The sequence below is a fragment of the Colletes gigas genome, unplaced genomic scaffold (genome assembly GCF_013123115.1).
Source record: "Colletes gigas isolate AHSC1104 unplaced genomic scaffold, ASM1312311v1 Colletes_gigas_Sc00004, whole genome shotgun sequence".
NCBI classification, from domain to species: domain Eukaryota; kingdom Metazoa; phylum Arthropoda; class Insecta; order Hymenoptera; family Colletidae; genus Colletes; species Colletes gigas.
In genome coordinates this window covers 2657839-2669301 of record NW_025106633.1, presented here as the reverse complement: position 1 = coordinate 2669301, position 11463 = coordinate 2657839, and the positions used below count along the sequence as shown (strand labels likewise).

Here is an 11463-nt window from a genome sequence, read left to right as displayed (position 1 = left end):
TGGCGCAACTTTAAAACCACTTAAGACCAAAAACGTAAGCTTGGAGGATCCTCCAGTCTGATCTTACTTCTATCGATCAGACTCGTTCATTCTTTTAAGTGCCTCGTGGGCTGGCCGTGCAGAAAGTTTCTAGCACCTGCATCCTACGATCTTTGCAAATAATATAAATGATCTATTGCTCAAGAGACACTTATTCTATATTTTTTTTTATTGTAAGCTAATTTCCAACCGAATCTAAACTTGTCATCGGTGACAAAATTCGCTGGACTTTGTTTGCGAATTTGCCACCCATCTCCGACGCGACCAGGATTGCGTCTGTTCGGTGACAGAGACGGACGCGTCGCGATCGTCGCGACGGTTTCCGAACCATCGTGCGCCAACGAGGCGTTTCCAGAGTTCGTAACGAACCCACGGGCAGGACGGAGGGAAAATGAACGGTGAGCCCATTGTCCGCGGTAAAAAGAACAAAAAAAAAAGAGCGACGGCGCAATTTGAAATTCAAACCCCCCCCTCCGGGAGTCTGCTCGTCCCAGTCTCCTGGCCAGGCGTTCCCGCGCGACGTCACCGTCCGTCGGGCCGAAACCACGAAACACGCTGAAATTCCATTATTTCACGGCCAAGGCTAGGGTGGCGTTTGTTTACCGTGGCTGCTGGTCGTTTCTCTTCTTTTTAGCTTTTTTGTTCAGACAACGCCGGTTCGAACGAAAGCGACGAATCATTTTCGCCCGGCCGGGGAGAAGCTCCGCTTTCATGGCCCGGAGCTCGAAACGGTTTTATTTTTAATCCGTCGACGGTGATCGATGGCACGACGCTTAAACAGATTTTGCGCGCTACACGCGCCGCCATCGCTGATAACGCGTCGCCTTAATCGTGGCCGAATTCTTTATTTTCCTTTACAACCGTTCTTTATCTTCGCCGGATCTTTGGTGTTGTTTGAGAAAACATCGACGCTTTTGTCGAAATTTCCCTCTCTTTCCCGCCGAAGACAAATGGCAAACGTGGAACGCATTTGTCTGTTTTTGGATTCGGAATTAGCGTCGAGGATAGGGTTGCTCTTGGATAGAAGCTTTCATTTCGATCGAAACGCTTACGAGTAGGTTAGATAATTTTTTTTACAGTTCAGTATTAACGCATTAATGCAAAAAAAAGAAGCCAACACTACGCACTGTTCCCAAGCGGTCACCCATCCAAGTACTAAAATGCGCCCAACGCCGCTTAACTTCGGTGATCGGACGAGAACCGGTGTTTTCCAACGTGGTATGAGCGTTGTTATAAAATTTAGTTCACATGTTGTGTGATAAATAGACTACGGATCTTTATGCAAATTCATATTTTTATTAATAGAATTAATGAAATGGGTGTTTTGTAGATGATTGTCTCAACCCTTAAATATAATAATTCGTATCTTACGTGAAATATTTCTTATATTTTTGCGTATTAAGTGCATTCTGTAGTTTCTTGAGAATTAAAATTCCCCATAAATGCATAAATTACCAATATCGCCAAAAATATATTCGATAAAAAAAAAGAATTAGCCTAGATGTAAAAACTTTAATTCCCATTTTTAAATCAATGATAACCAACGTTGTGTGCAGCTTATTTTCAAACATACGAAATTAGATGCGACTACTCTATTGCATTATGTATTTCTCATCAAAGGGTGATCACTCGTAAATAAATAAATAAATATTGTTTTTGGGTGAATCTTGTAGCATATCACTCGATATATAAACTAAATTTTATAACAACGCTCATACCATGTTGGAAAACACCGGTTCTCGTCCGATCACCGAAGTTAAGCAGCATTGGGCGCATTTAGTACTTGGATGGGTGACCGCTTGGGAACAGTGCGTAGTGTTTGGTTTTCTTTTTCTTTTTTTTTTATATCCAACAATTTAAAAAAGAGAACTAACGATTAATCAAGTCCAGTTAAGTAATTTTCTTATTTTAGGTGTAATTTTTCTATTGCAATTGTCTAGTTTAATCGCTAGCACAATGAAAACGTTGGTCACGTCTCAAGCTACTGAAAAAGAAACGATAATTTCTTTTTAGATCCATTTCTTCTATTTGTACAACTTATTATCCATTTTTTTAAATGTATTCTTCTATGGTTGTTATGTTCGTCAAACCACGTTATCTCTAATCTATTTGTCAAATTCTGTATGCCAAGTGACGAGGAAAGATATTATCACTTGCTAATATTAGTAGGAATATGTTAGGTGGAAAGAAAGAACTCGATTTTCCTAGCGTGGTATGATCGTTGACAAAATAAATGATTCTACGTGTAGCCTGATGAATAATAATTCTTGCAAATATCTATAAAAACACACAGACTATAAAAAAGTGCATCCAATACAATATTAGAATCACAGGGGAGGAATACTTGGCGAATATCTCTCGTTAGTTATTTATTTCGGGCTCCTGTGCTCTGCGGAAACGAATTATATAAATGCAACCGATCGATCGGAGAAAAATTATCAAGTCTGGCGAGTATTGTAACTTCTCGAGCAAGACCATTCCGGATGAACAATATCGTCTCTTCTTCAGCGCCGTGGAAAGCTTGTGAAAAATTCAATTACTTTCGCGAGACGATCCAAGCGTTCATTGATATTGCTCATCGAATCGGTCGCTTTATTTCCCGGAAAATTGTTATTGATCGAAACGCGTTACGCGCATCGAGCGTTTTTCGAGCGAGAGATCGCAATTTTTCTCGAGTCGTCCGAGAGCGCAATCAATTACCGGGCGCACCGGACGCGCGAAATCAATTGTCATTCGTGAAATATTTTTCGAACGGGGATACGCGCGCTACGCTTGACATAAATTTAATTTCGTTGCCCCCCTGCCCATTCCCGCTGCAAATCGCGGTTCCTTTTCTGTTTCAGCGAACGACGGAACGTTTGATTTATAAATTGATTTACGCCCCCGGAATGCAACTCGTAAATTTTAATGGAAATATTCGCGCGGCCCGCGTTAAGGAAAGCATCGCTCCACGGGCAGCTCTATATTTAAAATTGTTTACGCCTTGAACCATTCTTCTCTCCTCAGATTCATGCAAATTATTATTTTCTCTCATTTGTTTAACGAGACAGGGGGAGGCAAACAAAAGGAAACACACTTCAATATTTTATTTAATGAATGTTATTTCGTCTAGAAATAAAATTAAATAAATCCAAAATCTTGCGCTTCAAAACATTTTAAATTCTAATGCACCATCTTTTATACAACCACCGGCTTTGGAAATATCGTAGCTCTACGTGCCTCGCCCTCCACGTCATTAGTTACTACACACATCGTCGTGCATAAACAAAATTCTTTGATCAGAAATCCAACGCGACATCAAACGCGGAGCGGCTTCTAAAGGTTACGAATTCCACGAATCTCACCCTTCCCGTCGGCTCTGTTTTCATTTCGATAACCACCGCCGATCGAGGATCGGTTGGAAGGCAGAATTTCCACCCCCGGGGAGCCGAAACGGGCCACGAGTTGGTCGCGGAAAAAGGAAAAAGGATGAAGAGAAAAAGCGAAACGCTATCGAATCGACGAGCGACTCGACGGCGATCCTTGGTCGCATGCGGATGCACCCTCCCGACCGGTTCAGCCCCCCTCCATCCCTCTGATCCATCGTCCAGCCGGCTCGGTTGTCCCTTTGTCGAATGGCCAGACCGAATGTCGGGCACCCGTTCTTTCGAATTGCGTCGCGTGCACGGCCCTGGGTCGCCTCTTCCGTATCGATCACCGCCGTTCCGCCGCTGTATGCTAACTATACAGAATGCGTCTAGACTATTTTTTATGCTTATCCCAGTTTATAGGAAATAAAGGGAAATAAAGGGCGGCCTCGGACCGACGGCGGATCGGTGTCCTCCGGGCAGACCGTCGGTTTTCAGGATCAGGAAGGGTGGCTTTGCTCCATCTTCTCTACTTCGTTACCTGTAGATAGACTTTTCTTCGTCTTCTTTATTTATCGACGGACTAATCCAACCGAGCGTTTCGTACCCCTACCACCTGTCTCCGGAAGATCGATCGAACGACGAAGTTCATTTTCGCGCAATGCGTTTCGAGGCGCGGGTGGTGTTCTCCAACTTTCCAGAAAATCTCCCGCATAATATTTTCATAAATTCCTCCCGCCCGTGGTCGGTCTTCGTAAATTCGGGGCACGATTCCTCGTCCAAAAATAAAACATTGATACATAGAGTCCACGTCTGTTTCAGACTCGATAATTTAAGCAAAGACCAGATAATATTTTATTCCCGAAGAAAGTTTCCCAAAGCTAATACTACGCGCGAAGAATTTTTTAAAGCAACCAGGTCTCGAGCCATCTTTCGAGGATCCAGAAATTTTTTCGAACAGCCTCGAGGATAGGATAAGGCGCAAGTGAAGGCGAACGTGCTTTCGACGGGTCACCGACAACGGTCTGCCCCGAAGATCGTCCATCCCCCGCTTCAATCTCTCCGGAGAACGATTTCAAGGCCGCGGCGCGTTAAACGTGAATTAGGTTTCGGTCGGAAGGGCCGCGGGGCCGACAGATTGACGAATGAATGTAATTCGGGCTAGTGTACACGGTAACCCTGGGCATTTCGGGGCAGATAACAACCCCCCGGCCCTCGACCTTCGTTTTCCTCGCCCTTCGGATTCGATTCTGCCCTTCCGACTCCCGAGGCCCGAATGAATTCGAACGTATTCAAAGCGCGGAGGGCCGGGGCGGCTCTGATCGATATGTAAAATTCACTCCCGCGACCCTGCGCCCGATAAATCCCGACAACGGGGACCCCGATCGGGGTGAAAGCAGGTCGCGGGTACGCCATGGTCAAGATTTATAACGCGCGTTCGACTACCACCGACTGATTTACGCAAGATTTCGGACGCGATCGGAGACCGCGACGCTTGTCCTCGCCACCGTAGGGTAGCTCCGTCCACCCCCCGACATTATTTCTGTCGGACGGAAGTCCTTCCCCCGATCGAAACGACCGCGAAGACTAAAGCGAATCGCTTCCGGAAGATTGTTTCGATACGCGAATCTGTCTCCTGGAAGCGTTTCGGCGATTCTTGTAACTGATATTTGGTTTTTACAGACACTTAAAGGTGTTCCTTAAATCCAGAGATTCTCAATCACCTGCAGCTATATCGTTAACGTATTTAGAATCATTGTATTCGACTACTGGAATAACATATTTTAAAGGTCGACAGTTTAACATATGGAATCCATGCACGGTCTTCGAATCATTTCGATTATTTGTCGTCCAATGTGGGATATATCCAGCGAATACCAGCAACAACTGCAATAACTACAAACGATCTCGTATATAGCGGAGGGTTCCCCGATCCCACGCTCGGGCTGTAAGTTCGCTGGAAAAGTACCCTAGAGCGAGTACTTAGCGCGCGCGTAGCTCGCCGTTGCCCCAGTCGAGAAAGTCGCGGCGAGATTTTCCCTCCCTCTTTTTCGTCCTCCTTTTTTTCCGAGGAAAAACACACCCCCCGACTGGCGCGCCAATACCCTCTTTGGCAGCACCGACGAAGAGCTCGTTAAAGGGCTCTCCCGGTAGTCGACGAACGCAGAGAGAACCTGGACCTGTGTCCGCCTTTCCGACCTCGTGCCACGGCCATCCCGCGCAAGAACCACCTCCGGGGGACTCTTCTAATTATTTACCCTGGCCGCTCCTGAATCACGCCGCCTGTCGGCCGCACGCAACTGATAAATCCTCCTGTCGCGATACACTTAGCTTTGTTCCCCCGCTGGTCCAGCATTTTCCAGATGCTCCTCCGTTGTCCCTTTGTCGCGGGACATCCCACGACCCTTTTTGGACCTCGTTCCTCTCCTTTAATTGTCCCACTCGAGATTTTTTCTATAAACAATGGTTGTTCGCGAGCATAAACAGACGTAGAAAGAAAACGCTTGGTCCAGCTGGGAAGCTGCAAATTGTATTTTACATCCGTATCTTGTTAAATAATACAACGTTTCGTCGAAGTATATTTTTAGGCGCCCCGCCCTGTGTATTTTGGTCCGCCAATAACGCTGGTTTAATCGGAACTCGAACATGGAGCGGGGGACGAGCGTCAACAACGATCGCAGCGATTTCTGGGTGGGACTCGTTCAATTAAACTTGGAGGATCCTCGCGCTCGCCGTTGGTATAATTATAATTAAAGGGAAGAAAATATCTCATTGACCTCGTGTCAACGGCATCCCCGAAAGAACCAGCCACGAGGGATTTCCTTAATTACTTACCCTGTCAGCCGCCGAATCGCGCCAACTGTCGCCCGCACGCGAACTAATAAATTCCGTGTCCGCGAAACGTTTAGCGTTCTAATTCACGTCGATTACAGCGATAACGTCCGCGCACTCGACGAAATCGTTTTTCACCTTTACGCTCTCGCGCTTATCGCCGCGATCCGCGCCTACGCGACCGCCCTAGAACCAAGAGGGGTGGTATAAAAAACCGTCCCTCCGCGCGCGTACGTAATAAATCGTGGACAGAATTATGGATGGCGAGAGTCGTGGCCGTAAAAAAGTCGAGAGCGAGACGGTCGCGATTGAATTAAAAAGGTTCTTGCGAGTAGAAACGCGGCCCTAAGCGGGCGTAGAGGTCTTAATAAACGTAGGTCCGCGAATTAATCGTTTCGGGAACGCCACGAGACTTTTCCTTCCAGAGAGTAATGCGACTTAGCGGCAGTTTTTATCTAAGCGTCCTCTGGGCACCGCGATATTCTTTTATTTCAAGCGTTAAGCAGAAAATATTATTACGCTCTCCCCGTTTGAAAATGAAAAATAGTAGCCGAAAATTACGTGAAATTATTATTTTGGTGCAGCTTGAATTCTGCTTCCACACTCCTGTTTGAATCGCTATTTGTCCGTTATATATTTCTTCCTTTTCATCCCTTATTTTCTCGACTGTTTGTATTATCTTACTCCTCTCACTCAATCTTTTCATCCATTATTTCCTCCGAGATCTCTTTCATCTTTTTCACTATCTTCCTTGCTCCTCGAAAGATAATATTGCTTCACCCTTTCTCTCCTGAATATGCATTTTTGTTCCCGGCGTATTTAACCTGTCTTTCACAAACCTTTTAGTATTATTCCTCGTTTCCCTACTCAAGTATTCCGTAGCTTTTCTTGAATCATATTATTGCGCTATTCGGTTGCTTATCCTCTCATTCTAACATCATTTTTCTCGACTCTTGGTTTCTCATCTTCGTTTTTCCCCCCCATTTTCTTTCAAACTTATTCTCTCCGACATAATTGCCTTAAACGTCTTCAACGCTTCCGACTTTCCTCCCTTGTCTTCTACGCTATTACAGCCGCTTGCTTTCTCACTTTCTGCCGACTGCTTCGATCGCAAACTATTCCAAATAGATTCATTCTGTCTTCGTGCCTCTGTCCCTAACAAATCAAATTAGGAACGTCGTAACTATCAAATTCCTTCGAAAATTCATTACGCGAGTAATTAGCGATCGCAGTCGAGTAGATTATGATTAATGGGCCGGTCATCGGTTCATCTTCAAACACGAACTTTCCCCGCCATGATACACTCTCGAACATCCCCAGAACTCTTCGCGAAACTTGCTCAAACTTCCCACAGTGTCTCCGACTGGATCGAAACGTCCCATTAGGGAGGTTTTCAGGTTTTTCACGAATATCCAGAGATTTAAATAACAGATACCTCAGTGTACAAATATTTCGTATCAAATGTTCGACGTTCGAAATTTTTATTTCGTACAAAAATTTGGCCATTTGGCCGTGAGACTCGGAGTGTCCGCGGAGAAGTCTGGAAAGAAAGTGCGTGTCTGACTAACGAGAAACCGTTGTCATCGGGCCGTGTATCTTCGAGGGGGTGGCAGACACACGGAGCGAAACTCGGAAGATTCCTCGAAGAACATCCACTTCCCTGGCAGTAGCCCGTGAAAGTGGGTGACGCCACTTTCGTCGGGAAAACATCCACGGTATCCGCGTGGGAAAGGGCCAGGCACCCTCGTGATTTCCGGGGCCCCCGTCTTCTCCGCGTTTTCCTCGCCGCGCAGGAAAGTCGTAATGCGACGTTGACTACACGACAAGCCGATTGGACGGACCCTCCCCGGCCCACCGACGAATTTATTGCCACGGGGAAAACTCTTAGCGAAGGACAGCCTAAATAGTCGATACGCCACGTACGGGGTGCTCCACTGCTCCTTGGAAGACATTTCGAACCTGATCTCTGGGGCCAAACACGAAAATCAAAAATAAATCATTTAACGAAACGGGAAGATAGCCAAAAAACTTGAACTGAAATTGTAGAATTAAAGACGAAGCAGCTATTTTATTTCGATAGATATTTCAGCTGTTGCATAGTTCCTGACATAGTCTTATAGCGGAAGCTGAACACTCTGCACACGTGTGGTACAGTGGTATCGAGCGAGTTATATTTTTGCGAGTAACGGTGATTTTATTGGTACATAACCGTGAAGCATCGTGGCCCGGGGTCCCTTGTCGTGTCTCTTCGTTATTTATCTGTCGTGGCCGTCTTCCCCGCAGAGAGAAAGAACGAGGTGGAGGCATAACGGGTATTAATAACGTCGAATCGGTTGCGGGGATTGATTATCGAGAAGATTGCGCGGGCACCGACGCGGAAAGATGAGATTCCTGGATGCCGTTGCTTTTCTATTTCGCTTATAGACACTTCCCGGGGATTCTTTTGCGATGACGAAGGGAGGACTCACGGCCCCTTCGGATCCTCGAGGATTATTGTCTCTGCTCGTAAAAGGGAATTTTGTGGTCACCCGTTTCTTAACGTTATTAACCGGATAAGTCGGAATCTCGGATTTCGAGGGATCAGGAAATGTAAAATGACGATGAGAATGTTCGTTAATCCCCTAGAGACACCCTATTGTTTACTGGAAAATTTAATATCCAGTCTTTAACGATGGAGCGAGGTTAATCGATTTGTAACACGATGAACTATCAACGAGAAAAATTGCAAAAAGGCGGTGGTCTCGTCAGAGATCGCAGGAAAAGTTGGACGCGTTAAAAGACGGGGATTAATATTTCAGAGAGGCTGTAGGGGGGGAATTTATAGCGGGAGGTGCATGTAGGCAGGTCAAGGAAAAGGAAACGCGAGCGAGAGGTCGCGAAAAGAGATGGAAAATGGCCGAGGAAAAGCAGGGAGTGTGTCAAGGTGGTCGAGCTGCATCTCCTAATTTATGGTCGTTGTGGCCCTGTCGAACTTTAAACGTTTCTGAATGTGGGATCATCGAGGCCATAGGGTCTGCAATGCAATAATAATAAATTACGAGAACATTAATAACTACAAAGTCCAGACTCGTCGTGGAAAGTAAAAATGTTTTATCGAACGCGGGATATTTGGCTTTCCAATTTGGAAAACAATCGTAAGCCGATCTGATAATTATCCGACGTATCAACGATCTATCGATTCGCTACTTGTTCGAAGTTGACGTTGTTATCGTGCTCGTTACACGCTACGTTTAATGATAACCATCCACCGGCAAGTGAAATTTACGACAACGACGAGTCAAGCAACCAGGAACGAATGTGTAAGTTGCACGTGATGTTACAAAGTATGTTCTCCCGATTATTTCCACGAAACATCAACGTGTATTTATTACAACCACATTTGTTTCTTTCGTCGACTACGGTTTGCAAAGTTTCTACTTATTATTTATACGCAACGGTGTAGTATGGTAAATTGTAAAGTAAGCCAAGGGTTCTTTTCTCGCGATACCTAAATAACAACCCGTGCCCTTGCAAATCTATTACCCAAAGCACTTAGAGTATTCCACCGCACAACGCGTGTTGTATCGTCAAAGAGTGGCAATAAATATCGTCGAGGAGAGCATGCTTCGATTCGTAACGTCCTAATGGTCTCATTTGAGGGCCCATAAAGAGACGTCCAGGGGTCAAACCGAAGCACACCGCCATCGTAGAAATCCATTACTCTCTCTTCCTATACTCAACGCTCAAACTTACCACGGGAATTCATCTTCGAAAAGGTGCCACGTAAATTAAAATCCCTCCACAATTTTTCGATTTTTCCAATCCGAGTCAAATCGACAACATTTCAAAAAGTGAATATCTCGACTGGTCTAACTCGTTTCTAGATTATTTCTCTATTATTTATTCACTCTGCTGTTGCTGAATCTACAACCAGCTATTTTCTTCATACTTTTGTTTGCTATAATATTGTTTGGCGTATTCTTTCTCTTCCACGATAAAATTGAAGCTCGCATTCTCGAATGGCCCCCGAATATAAATTCGACGGAAGTCATCCTGGGGTTAATTAGTGAAAGAGCTCGGTCCCGTTACAGAATTCGGTCGACTGGTGAAAAAGAGAGGGGCAGCGGCAGCTTAATCCACCGAATGGACACACTTTTATCAGTTCCGGGCCATTTCGTCGACCCGACCTTGATTTTTTCCTTAATCGCGTATCGATCTGCCGGGGCGACACGGTTGACTAGTAATGGAGTCTAATACCGTATAAATACTATCGTCACAAGATAGTAAATTATCATTTTGTATCGAACCGTCTTATCCGAAATTGCGATACTTCGGGTCAAGTACATTGGTATCGAACTCCTCGAACATAATCAGTCTTCGCTTTGTACGTCCTATCGACGTCGTTGACCAAAATTACGCCATAGGGAAACAGAAGGCTGACCCTGGATTACGCTGCCCGGTAGATTATTATATCACAATTTGGGGCCGTCCCGATGTCGAGGATCGCGTTATTTCGAGAAAATGGCCCGCCGAAGGGGCACGACGAAGGTGTGCGGTCCACGCGTTATGTCTTCGAATTTACGAAGCCATAATTCAAACCAGCACCCCAGGATCGAGTCTCTGGGCTCACGAGATGAGCTTGTCTCGATCCAGGATCGCTCACAGAACCCCATCTAACAGGATAAAACGGATAACATCCCACGAAAAAGTCGAATAATTTTCTAAACATTTCGAATTTAATACTCGAACACAGCCCAAATAGTTTGAACTAATTTTTTAAATTCTTGATCTTGCAACTGTTCAAAAAGAGTAACTGTTACTATAGTAATCACTTTTTCAATCGGTTAGTTCTTACTCATTTATAAAATCGAATATATTTTTATCAATATTGATAAGTATTATTCTTTATCACACTGTATGTAAACTAAATTTTATAACAACGCTCATACCACGCTGGAAAACACCGGTTCTCGTCCGATCACCGAAGTTAAGCAGCATTGGGCGCATTTTTAGTACTTGGATGGGTGACCGCTTGGGAACAGTGCGTAGCGTTGGTTTCTTTTTTTTATTTTTTTTTATGTCCATCGATTTAAAAATGAGAACCAACGATTGATCAAGTCCACTTAAGTAATTTCCTTATTTTAGGTATAGTTTTTCTATTGCAATCGCTGGCATAATGAAAACGTTGTTCACGTCTCAAGTAACTGAAAAAGAAACTATGAATCAAGGAGTACTAAATTATTATACTTAGAGAAACTTTGAGATA

At 44.7% G+C, this 11463-nt stretch overlaps 1 non-coding gene and 2 pseudogenes across 1 annotated transcript; 2 read left to right on the top strand and 1 right to left on the bottom strand.

The window, feature by feature from the left end:
* Positions 1 to 1150: 1150 nt before the first annotated feature.
* On the bottom strand, positions 1151 to 1271 carry LOC122394909 (annotated as a pseudogene).
* Positions 1272 to 1743: 472 nt separating this feature from the next.
* On the top strand, positions 1744 to 1863 carry LOC122394914. The gene has a single exon (XR_006258944.1). It is a non-coding gene; the product is annotated as a 5S ribosomal RNA (ribosomal RNA).
* Positions 1864 to 11132: 9269 nt separating this feature from the next.
* Positions 11133 to 11254, top strand: LOC122394908 (annotated as a pseudogene).
* Positions 11255 to 11463: the final 209 nt, after the last annotated feature.